At 36.9% G+C, this 25,945-nt stretch overlaps 1 long non-coding RNA gene across 6 annotated transcripts in view; it reads left to right on the top strand.

The window, feature by feature from the left end:
- Nucleotides 1–25,945, top strand: part of LOC144318787 (uncharacterized) — a 307,911-nt gene that overhangs the window by 246,273 nt on the left and 35,693 nt on the right. For 3 of the 6 annotated variants that reach the window (XR_013384801.1, XR_013384803.1, XR_013384802.1), the window contains one exon: nucleotides 8,350–11,780. The exons of 1 other annotated variant lie outside the window; for it this stretch is intronic. This is a non-coding gene — a long non-coding RNA (uncharacterized LOC144318787). Of the gene's footprint in view, nucleotides 1–8,349; nucleotides 13,840–25,945 lie in introns of those variants that run through there. 2 more of the 6 variants (XR_013384799.1, XR_013384800.1) reach the window with 2 other exon arrangements.

The raw sequence follows: 25,945 nt of genomic DNA, 5'->3' as shown, positions 1-25,945 counted from the left end.
AAATTCTTCTTTGAGGTGCTGTTTTCCTGAGTGGACTTTTATTGATGTGATATTCTTCATTATTTTCCTTCTCCTGGTTACCCAAACCAAGCTTTTCTCCATAACTAGTTATTTAGCAAGATGACTCTTACATTATAATGAAGAGCAAAATAATTCATTAACTTTTCCAGTTAAATGTCTAGAAGTTTACTTAATGTCATCAGACAGTGTGAAATGCATCCTAGGCCCACAGGATGATAAACAAAAGAGGAAGGTGTTTCTGGGCTTGTTGCTGATGGTGCTGGAAAATCAATCTCCTGTGAGAAACAGCTCCTAGCAATATAGATTGTTTGAACTACTTACCATTATGTCAAATTCACTTTAGCATCTGCAAACAGACATACTGTATGAATACTCTAGAAGCAGTGTTTTTTCTGTTTGCACTTAAAGGCCTAAAGTTACATAATATTCATAATCAAGAAAGCTTAATTCAATAACAAGTCCTGTATTTAACCCTTAAATACTTAATGTCTTGAGTAGATTTCTCTCTCATAAAAAAATAATAATAATTCCTTCAAGACATAACTATTTAGAAGGAAACTTTCATTTTGAATGTTTATGTCTACCCATTCTCAGTTCCCTGAAGAGTCATTCCATTTATTTTCCACTTTGAGCAATGGTGATATTGCAGCTGGTTCAGTCAATGAAACTGAGTAAAACATTTTTCCATGAGACTTCAGCAAAGTGTACCAGCTGCTTCAATCCCAGGACAAATTAGGTACAAACCCCTTCAGGTGACTAGTCAAGGGTTTGGCTAGATTTCCTGTGTATATTTTTTTAAAGATTTTGTTTATTTATTCATGAGAGACAGAGAGAGAAAGAGAGGCAGAGACATAGGCAGAGGGAGAAGCAGGCTCCATGCAGGGAGCCTGATGTGGGATTCGGTCCCAGAATTCCAGGATCATGCCCTGGGCCGAAGGCAAGTGCTAAACTGCTGAGCCACCCAGGCATCCCCTTTCCTGTGTATATTGATGAGTACTGAGAAAATGACTGGATGGGGGATACAGGCATGTTCCACTTGGTGCTGACCAAGAGGGCAGAGGGAAAAGATTCTTGGACTGTTACTCTTCAGAATATTTCATCATGGCCAGGGACTCCCTGCCATTTTTCAAGTCATACTTTTGTAACCAGAGCATCGTGCATTTAATCATTTATTCATTCAAATGCTCCCCTCCTGGTTCCTTGCTCCACACCTTCCTGCTAATGACCTGGAAAGAAGGGCTCAGGCTCTTTATGTTCACATGCAGTTCTTTTATAACAGAAATAGACTTCCTTATGTACTTTATTATATTTTGTAAAATCTTGCCTGACCACCCAAAACTGCAATGGTGTAGTCATAACTCTTTATGGCTTGTGTTTAGGGCTGGTTTTCAACTGTATTGCAGCCATGCCATGCATCAAGGATGTGGTGCCGGAGAGCGCCTGGGTGGCTCAGTTGGGTCATGAGTTCAAACCTTACATTAGACACGGGACCTACCTAAGAAAAAAAGACGATGATTGTTTTGGTGGGGGGAGGGGTATTATGGAAGTGCATTCAGGTGGTTTAAGTAACATAGAAGACAGAGAAGGCATCCTTGACTAAGTGACATTTGTGATGAGATCTGAAGGATGAGTGGAAGTTATCTAAAAAATGTTTCTGTTATCTAAAAAATATATGTTGGGTCTAGGGGAAGGAAGGGTGGCAGTTCCAGTAAGAGGGAGCAGCATGTACTAAGATGTGACAGAACGAACAGTGATGAAAGCTGAAGGAATCAAAGACTAGAATGTCTAGTCTAGTCTAGGAAAGGTGGATCCTGGCCAGGTAAATGAAGACGGAGCAGTGGCGGGACTCTTGGATAGGTTTGTAAAATATGTTGTACAGTTCAAACTTTATCCTAAAGGCAAAGGGACAGCTTTTCAGCAAAGGTGGTCATTCCTAGAAGACCTTTCTTCAGAGTGAAAAAACAGTGTTTTGAGGTGTGTTAAGAGTACGAGATAAGAAAGATGCCTATTACTGTAACTCAAGTAAGACAATTGGCAATGGTCAGGGCTGAATTCTAATTAGCGGGATTGGAGATGGAAGAAATGGATAGATTCAAAAGGCATTTAAGAGCTAGGGCTATTTGTGATTTATCATACGTAGTGCAGCTCTAATAGTTTGTTTCAAATGTATATACACATATATTTACATACATATATTTGTGTATATAATATTGCATTATATATAAAGTTATAATTTCTATACTACCTATATCTTCTATTTCAAAAATGAGGACCCATTGGTTATCGATGAAGCAAAATGCTTGGAGTTATACCTATCTTGGAAAAATCTGGGATTTTGATGTTTACACTGATCTTCCCAATTGTCTTATAAACCCCTAAAGGGGTATATAATGATGTCTCTCACAGCACCTAGCCAGAGTTGAGCACATATTAGGTGCTCAGTAATGTTTGATGAGCTCAAATGTGCCTGTGTGAAATTCAACAACTAAGCGATCTAACCAATGTCAACACAAATTCTGAACTATTCCTACATGAAGGGTTGCTGGATTGTTCGTTTCTGATATGTTAGATAGAATGTATTTAGTAGGTAGTGATAAACAATGTGGTATTTCTGGAATATCTGGAGTCTCATGACCCCGTGGCCAACACTGAGTTCATCATACTTCCAGTTCATAAACACATTTGCCCTGAGGTTGTTTGAGAGACAGAGGGCTTTCATTTAATGTGAAGCTGTATTATTGATTTTTTTCTTTCATACATAGTGGGGGTGTGATAACCCAGACCTTATATTTATTAGCCCGACTAATCATTAGTAGTTGTTGAACTTCAGAGAGTTCAGGACTTTGGTTGAATTTCAAGTACTCAAGTCTGGATGCTCATCAGAGTGTACATGAACTAGAGAAATCCTTAAAGATCTCTTTCTTGTTCCTGAACTATATAAATTGCATTCTCTGTATTTTTGGGTTACATTGTTAAATTTCAGTCCTGTTAGTTCTAGGGACCTCTTAAACATAAAGATTTATCTTTTTCTTACCATGGGAGGGTGCAAGAATATATTATTTCAAATAGTCTTTGTACAGCATGGTACATTAGAAATGACTTAGTGGCCAAATACCCTAAATTGAAGACAATTTTAACCACTTACAGTATGAAGTAGAACACATAACTTACCTTTTTAGCTCTTGTTCCTTTATTTATTGAATAGGAGTCAACATAATGTAATTCACAGGATATTAATATTAAATACAAAACACAAAGAGGTGGTTTGTTTTGTTTTGTTTTGTTTTACATAGCCTGGCATATAGTAGATGGTTAAAAAAAAAAAAAAAAGCTAAGTACACCATCATGATCTTTTTTATTATCAACTTCTCTAATTAGAGATTGAGCTGGGATTATCTAATGATTCTTAGCTACCACTCTCTGACTTCCAAATAAACTATGACCATCTAAAGAGCCATATCCATGGTGAATTGATTTTGTATTTCCCATACCACTTATCGCAGTCTTCACCTAGTATATACTCAGTAAAGTTTTTTGAATAAATTCATGAAATAAACTTATTGAAGAGGTTGTGAAATTTTCTCTGTCACAGAGAATGTTATGACAAACAAGTGTGTCCCTGTAAACATTTTGAGAGGAGAAGGCCTCATTCACTGTTATATTCCTGGTTCCTGTCTCACAGTAGAGACTTAATAGATATTTGTCATTGAATGAATAAATAAGTGAATGGATGAAAATAATGACCTATTCCAACCTACAATGATTTTGTGATGCAAGACCCTGAGTAGAGAGAAAATCTATCATTATGCAAAGTAGGATATACCTTGGGTAGCCTGTAAGAAAAGACCTCAAAGAGGAAGAGAAAAATTGCAGAGAAAATGGATTTGGTTTGAGAAAACTCCTTATGAGGATACTAATATTATTTTAAGTAAATTCTAGGACTCAAGGACAGGTTTTTGAGTTATGGCAGAAACCAGGAGATGGGGTGTTTTTATTGAAAATATAAATCAACTTATAATGTGACATAATTTGGAGGGAGATAAGGTTTATCTCTATTATTCATATCCTTTTTGTTTCTTTACGTTTTTTTTTTTTTTCTTCAATCTTCCAAGCGTTGACCACTCACTTTTAACTACACTGTATGCTGTCTGGTATCCTGAAGTTTTTCTCACTGGTCATTCAACAATTACAAACATTTATGAAGCATAGTTGGACACTGGTAGTTTACTATCCAAATACTGATAGATTCCTTTTACTTACTCCCTATACCCATCCTCTGACTTTTGCCTGCTTTACTTATAGCTACCTGTACCTGCAGCCCTTTTCCAAAAGTTATCCTTGGGTCACTGAAACAGCATCACCCAGATATAGCTGGAAGTATCTGGGAGTTTACAACATTTTACAGGTAGCCTGTAGCAAAGGGTGGACTGATGGCCAGTTGATCTACCCTAGCAGCAAGATAACTCTGTGATATCAGTTATGTTCAGATCTTCCTGTGAAATAGGACTGGGTCTGGAAATTACCTGAAATTGTATCATTTCTTGGTTTCTCTCTCTGTCCTACTGTACCACTTCCTCACTAATATTATCTCTTGGGATAATTTTCTTAATAAATCACCTACACAGGTACCCTCATCTCAGGGTCTGCTTTTTGAAAACTTGAGTAAAGATATTGAAACACTACCACAGGCCAGGTTTCTCTGTAATTCTGTTCGAAATACTCTTCACCAGATATCCACTGACCACTGAAGTTAAGATGGGGGGTGCTCCAATTACTTTTGTGGTAATAATTCCGGATTATCCAGAAGTTATTTGTTTCTAACCTGCTCTTAAATAAATATAGTTTCCTACTCAGTTTTCAGTCCAATTTTCTGTGATTATTTAACCACCTCTGTGGTCTTAAAAATTCTTTTCTCCCAAACTCCTCTAACTTTGACTTCAAATCAAAGATGCTGGCTTGAGTTGACAAATAAACATTTCTAATTTTAGTCTTCATCTAGTAGTTGGACACATTTCTCAGCTGGTTCAGGCCTAGGATTTTATGTTCTTTCTTATCCCTCTACAAGCTTGGAATGACGGCAGGGGAAGTGAAGCTTCAGGTACTCTGCTAGACCAGATTCAAAGATAGCTGAAACTATGTCTTGGAAAATAGCACCAGGTTAGCAGTTATTGGTTCTATGTCTCCAAAATTCTAAATGAAACACCTTTAAAAAAAGAAAAAAGAAGGAAATTTGCCACACTCTTTCAGCTAAGAATAAGTCAACTTACTGTGGTACAGATGTCTTACTTGTAACTAGGTCTGTTGAATGGAACCAACACCAGCATTGGCTCCTGCTGTATCATTGTTATCTTGAAAGACAACAAGGATATCTTTCAATTATATACTACCTATTCCTAGAATTGAATAGGCAAGACCTCATTCATACTATCTCAAGAAATGGGTGGGTAACTTTCTAATGCAAAGAAAATACTCTCAACAGGGCCACCAAAATGCTCTCTTTTCTCTAGTATCCATACCAATGCCAACATTTTGTAGCAAACCAAGTAGTTGTTTGTGTGGAAAGGAGAAAGAAAGATTCTTAGAAATAGATGGGGACAGAGGGAGGTGGGCATATTCTATTCCACCCATGATTATTAGTGAAATAATAATAGGCAGATGAAGGACAACTGACTAAAAGTCAACATTGAGAATTTAGGAAGAAAAAAGTTGAAATAAAAATTTGTCTGGTAATGAGTAAAACTAACTAAAGAAGTGTTAAAACTAAACATTATAAAAAAAATAAAAAGCCTACACCTTGTAAATTTGGTTTCAATTTTAAAATTTGTCTGAAGAATACACACAATGTATGGAAAAATAATTTGAAACTACAAATTGATTCTAACTCCAGATTTTATTTTGATACAGATCAGGAGATTAAAAGGTTTAGAGACAAATAAAAATTGGAACATCCTTTTATGTAAGGAACAATAATTTTGTATATTGTTGATTAGTTTTATATAGGATAAGATTATATTTTGAAAACCTTAAAAGTAACCACAAAATAGAATTTATAGCTTTGAAATCACTATAGACCAGTGGAGGCAGGAATATAGTAAAAGTGAGGAGAGGGGTACTTGCTGGATTGGTCAGTAGAGCATGTGGGTCAATTTTGGGATCATAATTCAAGCCCCACATTGGGTGTAGAGATTACTTAGAAATAAAAAGGAAGAAAAAAGTGAAAATATATTTTAAAGAAAGGTTTTTTGAGATGTACAAAAATAATTATAAATAGTTTAAGTTAACCTGATGAAAACAATCTAGACATGGCTAAAAGCAAAATTTTTTGTGATGTTACATTATCATATTCCTTTTTTATTTTTTTAATTTTTTAAGATTTTATTTATTCATTTGACAGGGAGAGAGAGAGAGAGCACAAGCAGGAGGAGCTGCAGGCAGAGGGAGAGGGAGAAGCAAGCTCCTTGCTGATCAGGGAGCTTGTTCCCAGGACCTTGGGACCATGACCTGAGCCGAAGGCAGATGCTTAACCAACTGAGGCACCCAGGTGCCCCAAATTGGCATATTCTTAATGTAAAACATAATTAGCCTGGGTGTAGTGCATTAAAGAATAAATTTTAAAATAAAATATACATTTTACAGTGGATATGAAATACAAGCTAGTCATGAAAATAGTATCAATAATTCAAAAGCAAAAATAGAAATACAAAGAGTAATTGATTCTAGTATAATGGTGCAGGAGATTTTATTGGAATTAAAAAATTTAATGTTTTTATATCTACACACTCATACAACTCATACATACATACACAGACACAAGACTAGCAAGACTACATATTCTTTTCAAGATTCTATAAACATTTCAAAAGTAATCATATACTAGCCACCAAGACATGTACAGATTTTTAAAAAATTTTTAAATTAGCAAAAAAATTTAAAATAATAAAACACCAAGAGTGAATCTTTTAAGGTAAAATAAACATAATATTAAATAACTATTGTGGGAAAAGAAATCAAATTTTGCAATACAGATTTTAAAAAAATCAAATTTAAATTCTACACATCAAAAATTATGAGATGTGACCAAAATGATAAAGAGAGACCAATGCAGAGCTTTAAGTGTTTACTTTATTTGAAAATAAGCATGATAGAAGTGATTAAAACAGTTTACGAAGTTATAAAACAAATAATAAACTTACCTAAAGAAAAGAGAATCTGATAAAAGTAGAAATCATTGAATTAAAATAAAAAGTTGATTTGATACATCCATATTTTGTTGAAAAAATGTTAAAATGAGAAGCTCCTAAAAAATCTGATTAAGTGGATTATGACACATAAAGAGAAATGAAAAAAAAAATCTAATAATATAGTCTTTTTATCATTCACATCCCTAAAACACATCTGGTTAGTATTTCAGCTGACAAACTGTCAGAGACACAGTCTTAAATATTGTTGCCTGATCTCAAAAAAAACGGAAAGAAAACATATAATTAAATTATTTCAAATTTTCAAACCAGTTTCTAAAGAAAACTAAAGCTTAGTCTTCTGTTTCCTAAGATGCTGGTTAGGAAATAATAGAGACAGGATTCAGATTTAGGATTTGCTTGATCCTAACACTTCAATGTCCTGTAAACTTGCACAGAACACTTTTCATATAATTCCAGGTTTCCAATTTAGTTAACATGAAGGCATCTCTTGGAGTGTCAGCTTGGACAGTTACAGGTGACTTTCTCTGGCAGTCTTCTGCAAATGATCACAGGGACTAGATCACAAGGTACAAGAGAAATCTTGTTCTAAGGAGAAATCTAAAAAGGAGAATTTAGTTGGAAGTTGCAACAATAATAACAGTGAAAAAAGGAATGTGTGAGGGCAAGTTCCCCTTCCACTAAACTTCATTGACTAAATGGAGGGCAAATTTGCATATTTCCCAAGGTCTAAATATGGGTGCTGAAGAAGCAAGCAGATCTGAGCTCATGGTAAAAGGAATTCCACTCAAGAAGGGCTCCTTGAGGCAAAGATAAGACCCCAATGAGGGAGGTTAGTTGGAAAACCCCAGTAGGACCCAGTAGGACCCCCAGTAGACCCCCCCCCAGGGTCTACTGGGGGTCCTAAGTGGCAGCTGGATAAGAGGACTTGTCCTTGCCAAATAGGTTCAGCCAAATCCGAGCAAAGAATTCCTAAGGAACCCACCTACAGTGCTCCAGGAGAAAAGAAATCAGCTTTCTAAACATCCTGACAGATGGTGTACCAACAGATGACACTAATTCCAGATCAATATTGCTTTGATCAAGTATATCTTGTCTACTGTTTTCTCTCCTTCTTTTTCCACCACAGCCATAAAGGAGCCAAGCAGAAGCTGGGGAATGGAAGAGAAGGTAGAGAGAGGAAGAAGGAAGAGGTTGACCACACCTACATTTTCCATGGGTTTCCGTTTAGGGTAGTTGAGACCTAGAAAAAGGAAGAAGCTTTAAGTAGGACAAGAGTCTAGTGTTCTGATATTATATGGATGCAATCTGCTAATTATTGAAACAAAATAAATCTTATGACTAAAAAAGACTTTTAAGAAGTTGCTTCTGGCCTGACATTTATCCAAGAGATGGCAAAGAATGAACTCCTAGAATTGGATTGAAAGGGAGAAAGAAAAGAAGAAAAGAAAAGAAAGAAAAGAAAAGAAAGAAAAGAAAAGAAAAGAAAAGAGAGAAAGAAAAGAAAGAGTACAAATTTCCAGTTATAAAATAAATAAGTGATGTGTGTGTCATGCACAACATGGGGAATATAGTTATTGATACTGTAGTGCATATTTGAAAGCTGCTAGAGACTTAAAAATCCTCATAATAAGAAAAAACACATTTGTAACTATGTATAGTGATGGATGTCAGCTAGACTTATTGTGGTGAGCATTTTGTAATATATACAAATACCGAATCATTATGTAGTACTCTTAAAACTAACATAGTATGTCATTTATACCTCAAAAAGAAGTAATAAAGTTGGCTTTGACTTTCATGCTATCAAATCCAACTCATTAAAAAATTTTTTGCAAATATTCACTAAATACCTATCGTATACCAGGCACTGGGGTTTCAGAGATGAACAAAACAGACAAGATCACTGCACTCATTTCAATTATATTGTGGTAAGACACTTAGCTGGTAGATAAATAAACAATTAGATATCAGCATGAATTTTATGTATAGAATAAAGTTTCAGTGATGTGATACCAAATTTATTAGGGGAATACTTAAGATAGGGTGGTCAGTAGTGACTCCTCTGAGGAGCAATTTAAGCTGAGGTCAGAATGACCACAGGAATCCAGCATGCAAGCTATGGGAAAAATGCATCACAAGCAGAGGAATCACCTATGAAAAGACATGAGATGGACATAAGCTAGGTGCAAGCTAGAAATACAAAGGGCAGGGTGGGTTTGAACACCATGGACAAGGGACATAATAAGCTGGGACAAGACTGGAGATAGTGGGAGGGGCAAAGAACCAGAGACCTCTGTAAGGTAGAGATATGGACTTAATTTTATCTTAAGTGATAGAAAACAACATAGGGTTAGGAACAGGAAATGATGTATCTGGTTTACATTTTGCAAAGATCTCCCTGGGTGCTCTAGGGAAAATGAACAGTGGGATGCTAGAGCTGGCTTCATGGCTTCAAGAGTCTATTGCTGAATTTCCAGAAATTTTGCAATCCCTTTGTTTAACACAGTCATTCTTGAAATTGGCCATGGCAGAAGGATTTATACCATGGAAATTGGCAAATGCTACAAGCAAGGTTTTCCCCTCCCTGTTAAACATTTACCAGCACACTACTGAAAACAGATAATAGGCATGCAAAAAACCTGGGAAACCAGTCAGGAAAGATGTTCCATATTCATGGATTCAAAAAATTACTATTGTAAAGATGGCCATAATACCCTAAGCTAGTTTTAGATTTAGTGAAGTCCCTATCAAAATTCCAGTGGCATTTTTCACAGAAATTAAAAAAAAAAATCCTAAAATGTGTATGGAACTACAAAAGACCCTGAATAACTAAAGCAATCTTGAAAGAGAATAATAAAATTGGGGGCATCACACTTCCTAATTTAAAATGATATTGCAAAGCTTGTTAATTATTTGTTAATTCAGTATGATTCTGGCTTGGAAACAGACACATAGACCAATGGAGCATACATAAGAGCCCAGAAAGAAACTCTGACATATACTGTCAATTAATATTTGACAAGAGAGCCAAAAATACTCAATAGGAAAGGATAAGCAACCCTTCCATAAATCGTGCTTGAAAAACTAGATAATCACATGCAGAAGAATGAAATTGAACACCTATCTTACACCACGCAAAAAAAAAAATAACTAAAATGGATTAAAGATTTAAACATAAGACCTGAAACATAGGGAGAAATTTTCTTGACATTGATCTTGGCAACAGTTGTTTTTATAGATGTGACACCAAAAGTGCAAGCAATAAAAGCAAAAATAAATATGTGATACTACATCCAACTAAAGGCTTCTGCACAGGAAAATAAATAACAAAATGAAAAAGCAACCTACCAAATGGAGAAAATATTTGCAAACCATATCTGATAAGGGGTTAATGTCCAACTATATAAGGAACTCCTGCAACTCAATAGCAAAAAAAACCTAGCAGTCCCATTAAAAAAATAGCCAGAGGACCTGAATAGACATTTTTCCAAAGAAGACATATAAATGGCCTGCAGGTTCATGAATATGTGCTCAATATCACTAATAATCACAGAAATGCAAATCCAAACCAATGAAATATCACCTCACACCTGTTAGAATGGCTATTATCAAAAAGACAAGAGATAACAAGTATTGGTGACGATATGGAGAAAAGAGAACACTTATGCATGGTTGATATGGATGTAAATTGGTCACTATGGAAAAAAATATGGAGGTTCCTCAAAAAATTAAAAATGAAGCTACCAGCAATTTCATTTGTAGGTATACATCCAAAGGAAATGACACCATGAACTTGAAGAGACATCTGTACTCTCATGTTCATTGCATCATTATTCAGAGCAGCAAAGATATGGAAACAACTTAAGAGTCTGTCTGCAGATGAATGGCTAAAGAAGATGTGGTATGTATATGTACATACACACACACACACACACACACACACTGAGATAATATTTAGCCATGATAAAGAATGAAATCTTGCCATCATATGTAACAACATGGATGGACCTTGAAGACATTTTTCTAAGTAAGAGAGAAAGACAAATACTGGATATCTGTTTATATGTGTAAACTAAAAAGGCCAAACTCAGGAGCAGAGAGTAGATGGTGGTTGCAAGGGGCAAGGGTTGTTGAGATAGGGGAGATGGGCAGATGTTGTTCAAAGGTTATTATTGTAAGATCAATAAGCTCAAAAAAAATAAGCTCTGGAGATTTAATGTACAGCATGATGAGTTAACAATACTGTATTTATATACTATAAAGTTGCTAAGAGAATAAATTCTAAATGTTCTCACCGTAAAAAAAAAAAAATGGGGTGATTGAGGTGTTAACTAACCCGACTGTGGTCATCATTTTGCAATATATAAGTGTATCAAATCATCAATTGTATGCCTTGTACCTATACAATGGGATGTGTCAGTTATATCGCAATGAAGCTGCAGGGGGGTTGACCTTAAGAAATCAAGCCAGTAAATCTAATTATCCAGAGGATCACATTTTATGCCGCGGTTGTTTCTCCTTTCACCATTGGGTGTCGCTGCGGAACATGGATTCATTGAAGCATGGTGAAGTCCTTTAGAATTGCAGACGCATGATGGTGACCCAGGGACATATGGCTAAACAGCTGGCACTCCAGTAGGTACTTATACACTGTCACAAGCACAGTAGTAACTGAGGTCAGAATTACTTGCCTGACAGTGATTTCTCAAGACTTAGAAGTTGAAGTCAGCCTTCCATGTGGTTCCATTGAGCTGCAGTACAGCTCCACTGTCCCTTTAGCTGTGCACATGCAGTGTCATAGCTCTTTAGTACATCATTTCCCAGTGCAAAGAAATCCTTTGCCAGCTCCAAAACTTATTCCATCTCCTGCTCCAAGACATATGACATTTTCTTGTTCAAATGGACGAGAGAATAAGATATTGGCATGATTTGTTACAGTTGTGAGATTAGAAGTAATTTATTTCTTTTTTGCCTTTGATTGTTATAGTAGTATTGTTTACATCATTCATTTTTTAAAAGAAATCTTTTCAAAAGCATGCTTGACAAATTCTTGATTTGATCTCCAAATGCTGCATTGTCTCCATGCAGATTAATCATTATCATACTCCTGAAACATTTCTTAGTCTTCCCATTGCTTTGCAAATTGCCAATCTAGTTCATGCCAGCTTCAGCCAGTCACAGAAACAGTCAGAGAGGTTTTACAGCACTATGGAGAGATGGACGGCCATCCTCTTCTAAATTGTGCCAGCTGCCCAGTTCATTACTCTCATAATGAGTCCAGCCTCCTGGGGAAATGAAGTGCTCTGTCGTGCACTGATCATGATTACAAGGAGATCTCTTCATCCTCTTCTTTTATTATCAAACAGAAAGTCTATTGTCATTCACAGCTTATTAGTAATAATGCAGGAGGTGGATTGGATCATGCACACCAGGTCTTTGCAATGAAATCTGGTAGGTTTCCTCATGAATACTGCAAGAGAATTTCCATGGACATGCTATGACCACCTTCCCCTCCATCTTATGCTCCCATCAAAAAAACATGATTCATAAGAGAGGAAGCATTTGAATAAACTTTAAATTTGGTCTTCAAGACTTCTGGTTTTGTTGCCACAAATGGATTACCAGAGCAGCTTCTCAGCCCCATCCTATATCTAAGAGCAAGACAACGATCCTTGGTTTTTTTGGTTTTGATTAGGTTTGCTTATGTGGGTTCATTTTCAGAAAATTCTAAGCCAGAATTGTTCTTTTAATTCATGAATTGTCTCTTCTTCCCCAAAATTCATTTGTTGAGCCCTAATCCCTAATGCGATCATATTTGGAAACAGGGCTTGGGAAGAGGTGATAAAGAACCTAGGAGGTCATGGGGGGGGGGGGGGGCTGTAATCTGATAGGACTGGTCCCTTATGGAAAGAGGAAGAGCCCCCACAACTCTAGCTGTCAGTTGGAGGACATATCTGCAGTCCCCTCCAGGGACTCACTGGGCTGGTACCCTGATCCCAGACTTCCAGTCTCCATAACCATGAGAATATAAATGTCTGTTGCAGCCACCTAGTCTATGGTATTTTGTGCAGGTAGCCGGAACCAACTGACACAGTGGAATATGGGGTGGGCAAATGTCCTTGTCCTCTGTCCTCACGCCATGCCCTGTGGGAATGGTTGGCCATTTGCAGTAGGAAAGGTTTCTGGGGGGAAGAACAGAATACATTTCAGGTACCTTATTACAAGTTGTAATGCTTCCCTTAACTTGCCCTGGTGAACTACAGATGTGTGGTAAAGGAGTGAACCTCACTTTATAAATTTCAACACTGATCTTATATTGCTTCTTCATAGGTTTGCCAAACAGGTTCAAACAAGCTATTACATAGAATAGCTAATTAGTGTCTCTTTCACTTTGCCTATCATATCTGCATCCAATATGGTTATAGGTTTAAAACATATCAGTTTTTCCATGATGTCTAACTTTATTAAAATCCCTTGTTAACCCTTATCACATTTGTGATTCCTTGTTTGATATCTATTTTCCCAGTTGTACTGTAAACTCTGTGATATCAGGGCTTGTATCTGTTTAGCTCAAGAATTTATCCCCAGTAACTACCACAATACTTGGCAAAGAATAAGTGCCCAATGGATATTTATTGAATGAATGAAATTGAATAAATGAATTCCTGTTTCATCGTGGTCTAATTTATTTTGGGGCTGAGGCCAAAATCTTTCACACCTTAATTATACTGACAGCTCTATATCTCTTGGCAAGATTACCAGAGATCAGAAATAAGGATGTTTGGGTGCATGTGCTCAGTTTAGGGAGGAGGGACATTTATCAGAATCTAATCATCCACATCTCTATTTCTCTGCTTTTTTACCCCTCATGCAACCCACATAAAAAGTATTTAATATCCTTTTCCCCTTCCTTCCAATTTAGGGACTCTGAGTTAGCTGACTACTGTCTACCACAGTTCAGTCCTAGAAAATGAGTCTGATCAAGCATATCTAAAGGCTGAACAAAGCAGTTAGCAGTAAATGGGTCCAATTTCTGCATGGCTCAGTCTTATTCTACATTCTTAGGAATCTATACCATGTGGATTCAACCAAATTCTGAAATTATTTTGTCCAGCATGGCATTTAGTAAGATTATTTTAAAACATACATGTAATTGAACTCATTAAATCATCACATCTTCATTATCCACAAGTTGATTATGCCTTGTGGTTGGAGTCTGGTATTCTGTACTGAATGAACGTCACACCCTGATGTAAGGAGAATAGATCTGTGCTTAGCGGGTACCCAGGATAGGCGGAGAAAGCTGAACACTCAAGCACCTTGAGAATCTTCCGGCTTTCAGAAATAAAGAGCACTACTGTCAATCTGGGGATTCAGTTTTTCTAGATTTTTCTCTTTCCTATCTCCTTTCATGTGCAGGGACTCCCAGTGCATTATCTCATTTTATTGGTAAACAGTCTAATGGTGAAATGGTGAGTGTGTGTGTGTGAGAGAGAGAGAGAGAGGGAGACAGAGAAAGAAAATCTGCTGTGTGAAATTTCACAGATGCAAGTGACACAGTTTTATTCTCCCTTCTGCCTCTGGCCTTTCAACCTGTACTTTGGATCCCATTCTCTTACTGCTTGGATGACATTCAGGTGGATCCTATACTTTTTTTTTTAAGATTTTATTTATTTATTTATGAGAGACACACAGAGAGAGTCAGAGACACAGGCAGAGGGAGAAGCAGGCTCCATGTAGGAAGCCCGACGTGGGACTCGATCCCAGGTCTCCAGGATCACGCCCTGGGCTGAAGATGGCGCTAAACCATTGAGCCACCGGGGCTGCCCGGCTCCTATACTTTTTTTGTTAACTTGAATGAAAACATTCCCTGGTTATTATTAGTCACTGGAAGTCTCATTTCAGTTTAAATGTCTATTCTGAAGCAATAGTCAAAATTCTGAAATTATAGGGTCTCTAGTCCTCCAACTTCTTTGCTGTCCCAGGCTCTGAAATCTTGTAGAGAAGGGAGATTATTTTCTCCTTGTCCATTCACAACTCTCCAGATATCTCATCATTCAACAACTCAGGTTCTCTCTTGAAGTCTCACCTCCTCACTAGATGGCTCTCTTAGACAAATTCCTTTAAGATGATTTCAAGCTGACTTTCTCTTCTACAAGGCCCACATCTAGTCCATGCAAAAAAACTTGCCTTATTACTGGGGCTGTCTCTAGCTTCTGTGGTACCTTCCTGCGAATAAGAAAAAGGTGACCCTTTGGGAAGATGCATCCTTGTAGAGCATCCCTAGTCACTAGTTCCTTTGTGCAAAGAAAAGTGCACCCCTTGGAGTGGGCATATGAGACCTTGCTCTTTTGGATGAGAGAGAGGGTATGTTTAAGCCTCCATTGGCCACCTCTGTCAAGCATCTTTATGCAGCACACACATGGTTCAGCTTTTCACATGTAAAGCCAGGTGTAGACCAGTACAGCTGTCTCCTGGTTTTGCTGTCTGAGTCAGAGAGGCTGGCTAGCCATAGCCATCCATGTTTGGGCTTTTGCTGGTGTGGGTCTGGCTCCAGTCTCTGTGCTCATCATATCCTAGACACAAAAATCACATTCTCTGAGTGCTTCCACCTGTCATACCCTGTTTTCTCCAAAAGGCTGGCACTCCTTTTCCTTCTTGCAGGGAGAGCAAAGACCACTGTCCTCCAACAACTCTTTGTCAAATAAAAGAAAAAAAAAAAGCCACTCTTAACTCCTACAACATTAACCCTTTTATATCTTTGAAGTAGTGTTATGCTCGTTAAACCAAACCATTTTGGGCCACCTCCTTTACAAGTCCAGTTCAGATGATCAGGCACCTTGCTTTGGAATGTGTAGTTTTCATTTAGTCGTTTGTTGTAGCTTTTTGTGACCTCAGTCAAAGAGGAGATTTTTAAGAAGTTCCATTTTAATATCCTCTCATGTTCATAAAAACCCCATATTCATGGTATTTCTGAACAATGCAGAATTATCTCATTTACATCCAACCATTTCAAATATCTGAAGGCAGGTATTATGTCATCTATACCACCTAGCCTGCTTTCCATTGCCTCTTCTTCAAAATGACAGTGGCCTTGAGACTTTTTCCCATCCTGATTTCCTCTTTGGTCATATTCTAATTTGCCATGGTCCTTAAAATGTTGACCTGTAATTGAACATAATACTCCAGATGTGGCATGATCAGAATATAGAAAGACGATTACTTCCCATAAACCAGAAATTACACTTTTATTAATGCAGTCTAAGATCCTTGGCTTTTTAGCAGCCACATCACACTGAATTACAGAGTTGACTGTAATTCAGAATAATATCCAATTTAAAGCAAGTGCTATTCCCCTGCCAGCTGGATAGGGTTTCCCATTTTAATGGAGCATTTAAACCAAAATGAGGTTAATATGTGACCAGAGGTGGCATTAGACCACCAAAGCACGTTGTGCTCCTAAATTGGCTGACTAATAAGTGTCACAAATCAGCTCAAGTGAAACTGGAAGTGTCAACTACCTTGACTACTTGTCAACAGGAGGAGAAATTGGGGTGGTAGTGGTAATAAACAAGTCATTTTTCAGAATTATTCATAGGTATTTTGTCTGAAGGAATAGGCCTATTTATTATACAGCCTGCTCTCTTTAGATTTTAATGTGATATTTAAAATTCAACTCTCTTTAATTTTTAAAACAACATGTTTCTGATTTTAAAATAGTTGTTCATTGTAGAAGTTTGGAAAATATGGCAAAGTGTAAAAAAGAAAAAATAATATCTATCTACTACTTTAACCTTTTTTAAATTTTAGCATCAATGCTTTTTGGGTTGAAATTACTTTCATAGATGGGAATAGTCAGCTGAATTAACACAGCTTTATGATATTCATCTTTAATAGCCAAAGATAAATGCCACCGAGTTTCTTCAGCCAGGAAGGGCTCTCCTGAGCAATGTTCATGGAGGATATAACTAGTAATTTATTATGCAAGAATTAGAGAAATCTGATCCATAATTTGTATCTATTAGAACCATATGGCACTACCATATTTATAGGTAAAAAGTAGTTGAATATTAGCAATATAATATGGTTCAACATAGTGTATTTGTGGCAGGTTTGCAGATTCTCTTGCATTTTGTGAACGTCAAAACAGTTTTTCTATATTTGATGTAAGTAGCTCCATTTGTCAGGAGAATGGCAGAGACTGGAAACAAACAAGCTGCCCACACCTATGTTTTTCAATGAATAAAATGCAAAGACTAAAAAGGCTTAACAATTTGCATAAATGTTGATGTATGTAGCGTATTTGACTATACCTCTAATGCATTTGGTAGTGTGGACTTAGGTAGTATATTTCCAACTATGAGTCTTTGATGGTACCTCTCTGTTTTGTATTCTATTTCTAATACAGATAGCCCTGACCAGGAACTGTAGCTTAATATCCTCAGGAGAGTAGAAATAACATGGGAGTTTCTTTGGTTCCACTCTTTTTTTTTTTTTAAAGGAAACCCCAGGCCTGTATGTCCATGCAAACACATTTTCAAATAGGTTAAGTAAAACATCCCTCTCTTGAACCAAAGAAAATATCTTAAGAAGAGTAGCACAAATCAAATTACTGATACCAATCTTCCATGTGGGCAGATTGGGTGAAATAGAAATACAATTTTTGTGTTGTGATTATTGCTTAGTGATCAACTGTTCAATTGAATTAGCCTTCGTTTTCCATTTCCTTGCCTCTCAAGGTATAATTAAAGCCTGATGTCAAATCTCACCCGAGGTCTCATCAATAACTTCCACTTAACCACTTTTAAGAAGACAGTCAGCCTTTGGGCTCAGACAAGGAGGCTACAATTCACAACTTACCGTTTCGATGACCCTTAAAAGCCATCCCTGGTCAATAATTCAAACCAGTGTCCAACTCTTTGTATAAGGAGGGAAGGAATTAACCTTTTGTGCCCTCCTAGCAATGTTTCATCTAGGTAATGTAAATCATTTAGATCGAAAACATAACAAGATAAAGAACAGATTTTCTCTCTGCGCATGGGTGAAGTGGGCTAAGAAAAGCAAAGCAGTCATTTCCCTGATGCTGGAAACAGAATAAACAATAGCGTGGCTGAGCTGAAAGCTGCATATTAGGCTGATATTGGAAATAGATGAGGTCAGAGCAGCAGCACCAAGTCGCTGCAGTGATGGCCAAAAAGCAGGTCACATGGAAAACAACTGACATTTGAGCTATTTTACTAAAAGTTGTTTCATTACTTACAATAAACAAATACATTTCTATTTGTTATCTCCATTAATCTCCTCCAAAACTTTGGTATTTAACACAAAGGAAACTGAAGCTACAAGAAATTAAGTGACAAGTTGGCTGGTGTAGACCGAAGGCAGAACTTAAATTCAAAACTTCTGAATCTGTGATCAATGCTTTTTCTGCTAATCCCACAGCTGTTGAAATGGTCTTGAGTGTTTTACATTCTCACAGAAACTCAGGTAGAGAAGTACATTCAAGGCCAGTTGGTGGAAAGGTTCATCTCCCATCTGTGTTGGACATCACAGAGTTGATGACCTTTACAAGAACTAAGAGAACTAAGAGAACTAAGAACTAAGAACTAAGAGAACTAAGCCAAATTCATTGTCAAACGTCAAGTCAGCAGTGATGACATTTGACAAGTTAATTGTAAAACTTAGTACAATCACTTTTCTTGCTTAAATATTTTTGGAAGTCAAGAAATTAAGTATATGTATTTTTATTTTTAACAGTTTTTCTTTAAATTGTATTACAAAGATGAGTAACTAAACTCACTTTTACTCCCTCCCACATGGCCTCCATTCCTTTGTGTTTTTAAAATAATAGTGATGTATAATATATTTTATAATAATTGTGCATTAATTATAATTATGATTTCATTATAACACATTAAAGATAATATATTTATACTTATTATGTATTATGTATTATTAAATTTTGTTTTTCTTTCAGATACTTTGCATTTCTGAGTGATATACTTGGTTAAATATTCAGTTGATACTGAAACACTGGAAAATTTGACAGCAAGCTTATATGGGTAGGGCTTGTGGATGGGAGGCCTCACCTCAGGGTAAATAGGAAGATAACAACTTTACATGAGAGGACTTGCCATAAAGCTAGATCCAATTTATTGTGTTATAATGTGGAAAAATTATTAGCTTAGGCAGACACAGGAAATATCCTTTATAGTAAAAGCTTCTATATTTGATGATTAATGTGGAAATATTCTGTTTGTTGTATCTTGTTGGTAGAAGTTCATCTTATTAAATCAGTAGATTTAGGCAATAATGCCCTGGTCAAGAAGAAGAAAAATTTTTGACCAGAAAGATACTTATCCAGAAATGGTAAAAGAGAAGAGGCAGTTCTCCAGGCCCTGAGAAAGGGGAGTGGGAAGGTGATTCCTAAGTACTCTAGAAGACAGTCATCAAAAAGGCTATGATGATTGAGACTTAAACTAAGGGTAAAAGAAAAAACAGTGAGTCTGCAAGCTCTCAAGCATGTTTTGGCATGTTTTCTGTCTCTTTCTCCCACTGACATGTTTCTGAACAGTGAAGATAAACCAAATGTTTGGGGATCAGCTCTGATTTGTTTGTATAACTTGCTACTGCTCTGAAGGAATCAGAAATGAGAGATAGTGGAGACCATTCTCTTGGAAGTTTCTATGTATCAAGAGTGGGTTGCTTAAAAGTGTGCAGCAATTGACTGCTCTCCCCGTCTCTTGTACTCATTGTCTGAGTGTATAAATACTCTCAGCTAAAATAAACACAAACACACAGAAAGTAAACTAGTATCTTTTACATAACTGCATTTAGAGTAATGAGATCTGGCCAAGATTTTGCTCTTCTCTTACTATGCTGCCCATCTTCATTAGAATTATCACATAAGATTTTGTTACTGAGATCTCTCTCTTGAAACAGATATATGGCCTCTGGACTACAAGGAAAGTTATTTTTTATGATGTACACAGATTTAGATATCCATAGACACTACATTTGATCGTTCAGAAAAACTGAAAAGATTTCGATATAGAATTTGCCCATAAAAACTAACCCTCTATGCAAGTTCATGAGTTGAGTGGAGGTAGCTCCAATGGATAGAAAGTCTATAATTTAGTATTTTGAGTAGATATAACTTTGCAATCTTATTGAATTTAATGTTTGTATGGGCAAAAATATTGCCAGATTAATTTTTTAATGAGAAAAAAAAAGCTTTGTAAAAATACATTTCCTGATTTAGGGCTTAGAATTGGGTCATCATACTTAATCAGCATGTGTTTTAACAGCTAACTGATGGACTTTGAGGTACTTGGATTCTGTGTGTTTCTCCCAGACAACATAAACTACACAAAGATGAACCTCTCCAAAAACACATTCTACACTAAATTATCAACTATTTGAAATGAGAGGATTTATGGGAGGTTTTATGTTTGCTATTTTAGGATGGCCTGTCTTCTTTTGTTTATATTTTTTTCCCTTTATATAACAGGTTGATAAATTTTACCTGAGTAATAAAGCAATTTTGCAGAAATCAATCTTCAATTCTGATTTATTCTGAGTGGTTTGTGTCAGTGACTAGGAGATAATTCACAAGATATGTCTGCCATTTGTCTGCCAATGGGGTCTCAAACGCTGGCCAGAGAACAGTTGTATCTAATTCTCCTCTGTAACTCATCCCTAGAGATTCTTAATTCAGCTGGTTATTGAAATGATTGGGGTGGCCAGCATGTAGGAACAGGGACTTAGAAAGTAGAGAGGGAGAGAGAGAGAGAAGGAGGTGGGAGAGAAAGGTGAAGAGAGGGAGCAGAAAAGAGGTTGGAAGAATAAGAGCAAGGGAGCATTTTAATTCAGTCTGGTGGAAACCAATTTTTGTTGTGCATTTCCTACCAGAATGAAATAAGCAATAATGGGTGGGTTAGCAAAAGGTCCTGATTTATTAAAGGAAATGTGATAATTTTCTCAACTGAGGTAGAAGCTTACAAGAGAAAATTTCATAAACAATCTCAATGTGTGGCTTAACAGCTGTCTTTTGCAGCCACTAACATTTTTAATATGGTGGGAAAAGATGGACAGCAACATTGTAGAGTCTTCTTCTTTTGTCTTGTCTTGCAGCACGCACACACACACACACACACACACACACACATCAGTTGGATGTTTTAATGATTAACTCTTTAGACTTTGATTTGAGACATTGAAAAAATAATAATGCAAGGTGCCAGCAAAAACCACAGCTCTGACTGGCAAGTGGAGCAGACCTGTAAAGGGCTTTTATCTTCTGCCCATCATCTCAGATTGTCTTGTTTACCCTCCTGAATCCTGATCAGGCACCATTACTGCACTCAGTGTCCACAGCACTCTGGTGAAAGAAAAATTAATTCTGAATTAGTGGCCCCATAACTGCCTGTTCTTCACATTATCTGTCAGGAAAATAAGCAGACAATAGCTGGCTAAGTGGATTTCTGTTAGCTGCCATTCAAAGAAGAAGGGACAGGTGTTCAATGGGGCTTCTTTCTTTCCTCAACTGCTATTTAACAATACATACAAGAGGAGTTTAATTGCCTGCACCCACCTGCACCCTTGTCATTTCTTGGTTTTATTGGTTTTAATGAAAATATTAAGTGCACTCTAGTAACAGTGGCTAAGTGACATTTTGATTGAAATATACAGGGAAATGTATAATGGAAGTAGGCACTATTACAGTTTTAATAGAAACTGAAAGAAGTAACATCCAGAACAACATTTTTGCTATTGTTATGCATATAGCTAGTCCCAAGAAGGGTAATTGAGGACTGAAAACAAAATGGTTGTTGTTTAAAAGAGCCTTTCACCTTAGCTAACTGACTTTTTTTCCTAGAAGAATGAAGTGGCCAGGCTTTGGCATTTTTCTTTTATTAGGTGCCAATTAGGTAGCATCCATCATCAAGTACGCATTGGACTACCTTTCCTCTTCTCTGGAATCACAATTTATTAGAGTTTCTAGAGAGAACTTGGATTTGTCGATAAGAGTATGGAATGGAAAAAACAAAAGATTCATTGCAGCTGACCACGTACAAAAAGGGCTGGTGATCTTTCTTACCAGCTGGCAAAGACTTGTGTTTGCCAGAGCCCAACCCCAAGACTCAAAATTGAGAAAGGAAACATTCATAGTAAAAATGATGCTATGAATCATTTTCAGTGCATATAATGGCTTTAAGTTTTGCTATAGTTAAATCTTGTTCACTATAAGAACCAATAGCATTCTTGTGTAATGGATGCAAAATATATAGAAAGCACCATCATTCCCAATGAACATATATGCACATATAGGCACACACACAAATTACCCCTTAAAGTTTCAACTGCTAGGATACAAATTAAAGATTTCACAAATTTCACATATATTTATTTCAAATTAGAATGTTTTCTAGAGAGCATGGAGTGGCAGAGAAGAAGAATTTGTCCTTCATTAAGAAGGTTTCTAAATGGATATAGTCATGTAAAAGAGTAAATAATGTGTATATGTTTTTTTCATTGAGAAGTTCTCTGTTCATCCATGATAAAAATATAATGTGAAAAGTTTACAATATACTATAATGCTAAGGGGTAAAATAGAAATCCAGCAGGATATATGTTACATATCTGTGCATACATGTAATTATCCCTGGTATATTTTTGCCCATTACACACCTGTACAAATCATTTCATTCATTCATTCACTCATCTACCTATTCATTCACTGTATTAGAACCTTTGGGTTGCAAGTTATGAAATATTCAACTAAAATTGCCCTAAGAAGTAAAGGTCATTTGCTAACTCATAACAAGATGGTCTGAGGCAGCGTAGTTCCATGTTTGGTGCTATTACTTAACAGAGTCATCAAAGAACCAGATTATTTTCATATTTCTTTTCATTCATTTGGGCCTGTTGCTCTTCATTTCTATGCTTCCCTTTTTCTTTTTTTAAAAAAGATTTTCTTTATTCATTTGACAAAGAGAGAGAGAGAAAGGACAAGGAGTAGGAGGAGCAGAAGGAGAGAGAGAGAGAGGGGAAGCAGACTCCCTGCTGAACTGGGAGCCCTTTGTAGGGCTCAATCTCAGGACCCAAGATCACATCAGCTCAAGTCAGACACCAACTGAGCCACCCAGGCGCCCTATCCCTCTCTTGATTGCAGATTGGCTAGAGGTATCTCATTCTTAAAAGACAATATTCAAAGGCAGGAAATTTGAGATCTTTATTTTTATTTGGAAGAAAATCCAAGAAAGCCCAGGTCCCATTGGTAGAACTGGGTCACAGGCCCTCCCCTTAACTATACTGGAAATGAGGCTTGGGATTTCCATTATTAGCTTAGACCAACCGTGATTCTGGCTAGGCTATTGGAATGCTGGTAAATGTTTAATAATCTGTTCTCTGGGGAGGAAAAGAAAAATAACAAGGACTGATTATAGCATTGGCTGATTTCCATGGTACAATATTCTCATCATGGCTGCTCTCAGGCTAGCAACATGACTTTACTAAGGCAGAACTGGGAAGAGATGTGCATAACTGGCTCCCACAAACCAGTGCAAGATATCTCCAGCACATCACCAGCTGGGTCCATGTTCCTGGCCTATTGCCAACTGCTACCCAGCTAAAGTGGGTTGATTTTAGAGAGAAATTGACATGTTACCTGCAATGTCTACCACATCCTATTGTTCATTCATTTAACACATGATTTTGATGCCCTCTGGGCGTCAGATATTAAGGATAAGTACTAGGCAACTTTGAGAGAACTACCTTAACTCTGTCTTTTATCAGAGAATCTGCTCATTCCCATCATTCCTGCTGATGGAGCAGTGATCAATGTGCCTAGTGACTATTATAATTGATGTGATTGGAAATATGTACAAACTGATAGTAGGGCTCTGCACAGAAAAGACTTGGACAAATCAGACTTTGGAAGTCATTTATCAGTATTTAATGTTGGCCTTAATAGGTTTTGTTGAATTAAGGCAAGTTGGTTTTTGCAATTTGAGTAATCAATAGAACATAATCAAAAAAGGGAAAATGGAGATGGTCATCAGAGAATAAAAAAATAAGTCATGATGGGGTCAGAGATATATGAAAAAAGATATGTATCTCAATTCCTGACTTTTGTTTCTAAACTACCTGAGTCCCAGCGGGTGATACCTTCTCTCTGTCCTTGAATAAGCCTTAAAATATATACTTGTGGCCCACTATTTTATTTTCTCCATTGGTTAGAGGGTTTTTTACAGTTATTTTTATTATCTTAAATGGGTTCCCATGCCTTGTACTCAAAACAGTCTTTTTTTAAAAGATTTTATTTATTTATTTATTTATTTGTTTACCCCTGTTTGAGCAGGGGTAGGGGCAGAGGCAGAGGGAGAGAATCTCAAACAGCCTACATGCTGAGCATGGAGCCTGACATGGGGCTCAATCTCATGACTCTGAGATCATGGCCTGAGCTGAAATCAGGAGTTGGACACTCAACCGACTGAGCCTTCCAGGCACCCTGACAATCAGTGTTGGGATGGAATAGATAACAATCAATGTTAACTGGAATAGAGCACAACAGTGAGTGTGAACCTCCTCCTGTCAGTGAGCTCATGATCCAGCAGCGGAGATGTAGAAATAAAGCAGCAGGCAGTGACTTTGAAATGCTTCACTTAGATAAAATACACAACATAATGGAAACACATTGGAGGGACATTTTTGCCTAGTCTTCAGGGAGCAAGAGAATATTTTAAGAGTCACAGAATTACTTTAGTTTATTGTGCCATCAGGAGAACTTTCCTTCACTCTAATTATCAGACTATGTTTTCGGGTATGAAGTTTTTGGTCTTAGCTCTGTCCCTCTTCATTCCAGATTCTGGGGTCTCTTATTTATTGGACTGCTCTTAGTCCCAAATAAGGTCATTAACACTTCTAGGTCAAGGTAGAAACACTCTCTCGAGTAAAGAAAGGGAAAAATAAGTCTCACACCTTTAATATGGAGCACATTTGAGCAAAGGACTCAACGTTTCCATTAAGGAACAGATGTGGTGTTGTTATTTTCTCTAAAGTAGTTTTGAAGAATAAGGCTGTTCAGGCACAGTAAAAACCAAGCCAAAACAAAACAAAAAGAAAACCAAAAAAACCACCCAGAAAATATTGTCTAAAACACCTTTCTTCTGAAATAAGATGAAGGGGGTCTTCTACCTTGTATAGGTAAAATAGAATGTGTGGCTTCATAAGCAGAGTTTCCTGTTTTATGGGACTTATGGCACTAGATTAAGTCCCTCCCAGTGACTCTAGACCATCTATTTTGGAGGCACATTTTTAGGTAAAGTACCAAAAAACTAAGTTATGTATTTCATGCAAAACTTTCTTTTTACTTCGTTGTTACCCTTTACTTTCTGGTTCAATTTCAGCTTATGCAATTATATCCTGATTATCTGAAGCTCAACCTGCTGTAACTTCGATTGGTTAAGGAGTTCTTCTTTACCTTTCCTTTAGTAATCTTGCTAAGTGGCTCTAGGACAGTTATTAAGTTTGCCGCATCTTACTTCTGTTATCACTGAAACCAAGATAAGGCCACATGTTAAGAGCAGACATTACCAGTGTTGGATGGCAGAAATCATACGAGTGTGTTAAAAATGTCTTTGGCTTCCAATGAAAGAACAAAGAGGATTTTAGGGCAGTGACACTAGTCTGTGACAATGTCATGATGGATAAAACAGACA

The sequence above is a fragment of the Canis aureus genome, chromosome 1 (genome assembly GCF_053574225.1).
Source record: "Canis aureus isolate CA01 chromosome 1, VMU_Caureus_v.1.0, whole genome shotgun sequence".
In the NCBI taxonomy this organism is placed as follows: Eukaryota; Metazoa; Chordata; class Mammalia; order Carnivora; family Canidae; genus Canis; species Canis aureus.
This window is presented reverse-complemented; position numbering and strand designations above follow the sequence as displayed.